At 57.0% G+C, this 2,403-nt stretch overlaps 1 non-coding gene across 1 annotated transcript in view; it reads left to right on the top strand.

Annotated features, from left to right (window-relative positions):
- The first annotated feature begins 712 nt into the window (after nucleotides 1–712).
- LOC124582575 overlaps nucleotides 713–2,403 on the top strand; it is a 1,910-nt gene continuing 219 nt past the window's right edge. The window contains exon 1 of the ribosomal RNA XR_006973944.1: nucleotides 713–2,403. This exon is cut by the window's right edge and continues 219 nt beyond it. This is a non-coding gene — a ribosomal RNA (small subunit ribosomal RNA).

The following is a 2,403-nucleotide window of genomic DNA, read 5'->3' as shown; positions in this document are numbered from 1 at the left end:
CGCTACAGCCGGCTGGTGGGGGCGGCCAGTGGCAGGCGCGCCGGCCGACGGAGGCGGCAGGCGGCGCAGCTGCGCGCCGGCGCACCCTGCACGCGGCGCCGTGCGGCCAAAGTAGGTCCTCGCGGGCCCGGTGCGAAGCGCGGTGGACATCTGCAGTGTGCTGGTCCGATTGAGGACTGTGTGCGCTGAGGATGCGCCGCCGCCCGGCGCTCGGCGCCGCGACGCCGTCTGCTGCTCGGTCGCCTCTGCGGTTCTCGCAGGTGGTTTGTATCGCAGCTGTGCGGACGCGTTGGCGCGTGCGCTGTGCTGGGAGAGTTCGCTTCGGCACCCAAGTGGGGCTTTTGTCCTTCTGTGGCGCTGGCGTTGGAGCTGCCGGCCACCGTAGGTGGCGCGTGTTGTCTCCCGCCGGCAATGCCACGACAGCACGCTCCCGGGCCTCTGTCGGCAGCGGCAAGCTCAGTTGGGAGCACGGGTGGTCGCACCTAAAGCGTCTACTCGCCAAACTCCGGGCGATTGCGCCTCTCTCGAACCCGACCAAGTACTTAGGACGGCGCTGCGCGCCGCCGGGACCTGAGAGGGTTTCGAGGTGTATCGTGCAGGGGAGCTCAGCCTCCTCCTGTTTGCAGAATAATTGAGCGGACGCTTGCGTGTTCGCGCGGGCCCCCGGGACACACTCCCGGGCGGCCGGCTGCTCAGCTCTAGTTGACGCAGCTCCCTGGTTGATCCTGCCAGTAGTCATATGCTTGTCTCAAAGATTAAGCCATGCATGTCTCAGTACAAGCCGCATTAAGGTGAAACCGCGAATGGCTCATTAAATCAGTTATGGTTCCTTAGATCGTACCCACGTTACTTGGATAACTGTGGTAATTCTAGAGCTAATACATGCAAACAGAGTCCCGACCAGAGATGGAAGGGACGCTTTTATTAGATCAAAACCAATCGGTCGGCTCGTCCGGTCCGTTTGCCTTGGTGACTCTGAATAACTTTGGGCTGATCGCACGGTCCTCGTACCGGCGACGCATCTTTCAAATGTCTGCCTTATCAACTGTCGATGGTAGGTTCTGCGCCTACCATGGTTGTAACGGGTAACGGGGAATCAGGGTTCGATTCCGGAGAGGGAGCCTGAGAAACGGCTACCACATCCAAGGAAGGCAGCAGGCGCGCAAATTACCCACTCCCGGCACGGGGAGGTAGTGACGAAAAATAACGATACGGGACTCATCCGAGGCCCCGTAATCGGAATGAGTACACTTTAAATCCTTTAACGAGTATCTATTGGAGGGCAAGTCTGGTGCCAGCAGCCGCGGTAATTCCAGCTCCAATAGCGTATATTAAAGTTGTTGCGGTTAAAAAGCTCGTAGTTGGATTTGTGTCCCACGCTGTTGGTTCACCGCCCGTCGGTGTTTAACTGGCATGTATCGTGGGACGTCCTGCCGGTGGGGCGAGCTGAAGGCGTGCGACGCGCCTCGTGCGTGCTCGTGCGTCCCGAGGCGGACCCCGTTGCAATCCTACCAGGGTGCTCTTGAGTGAGTGTCTCGGTGGGCCGGCACGTTTACTTTGAACAAATTAGAGTGCTTAAAGCAGGCAAGCCCGCCTGAATACTGTGTGCATGGAATAATGGAATAGGACCTCGGTTCTATTTTGTTGGTTTTCGGAACCCGAGGTAATGATTAATAGGGACAGGCGGGGGCATTCGTATTGCGACGTTAGAGGTGAAATTCTTGGATCGTCGCAAGACGAACAGAAGCGAAAGCATTTGCCAAGTATGTTTTCATTAATCAAGAACGAAAGTTAGAGGTTCGAAGGCGATCAGATACCGCCCTAGTTCTAACCATAAACGATGCCAGCCAGCGATCCGCCGCAGTTCCTCCGATGACTCGGCGGGCAGCCTCCGGGAAACCAAAGCTTTTGGGTTCCGGGGGAAGTATGGTTGCAAAGCTGAAACTTAAAGGAATTGACGGAAGGGCACCACCAGGAGTGGAGCCTGCGGCTTAATTTGACTCAACACGGGAAACCTCACCAGGCCCGGACACCGGAAGGATTGACAGATTGATAGCTCTTTCTTGATTCGGTGGGTGGTGGTGCATGGCCGTTCTTAGTTGGTGGAGCGATTTGTCTGGTTAATTCCGATAACGAACGAGACTCTAGCCTGCTAACTAGTCGCGTGACATCCTTCGTGCTGTCAGCGATTACTTTTCTTCTTAGAGGGACAGGCGGCTTCTAGCCGCACGAGATTGAGCAATAACAGGTCTGTGATGCCCTTAGATGTTCTGGGCCGCACGCGCGCTACACTGAAGGAATCAGCGTGTCTTCCTAGGCCGAAAGGTCGGGGTAACCCGCTGAACCTCCTTCGTGCTAGGGATTGGGGCTTGCAATTGTTCCCCATGAACGAGGAATTCCCAG

Source organism: Schistocerca americana, unplaced genomic scaffold, assembly GCF_021461395.2.
Source record: "Schistocerca americana isolate TAMUIC-IGC-003095 unplaced genomic scaffold, iqSchAmer2.1 HiC_scaffold_416, whole genome shotgun sequence".
NCBI classification, from domain to species: Eukaryota; Metazoa; Arthropoda; class Insecta; order Orthoptera; family Acrididae; genus Schistocerca; species Schistocerca americana.
Note: the sequence above shows the minus strand (reverse complement) of the source record. Positions and strands in the feature narration are given on the sequence as shown.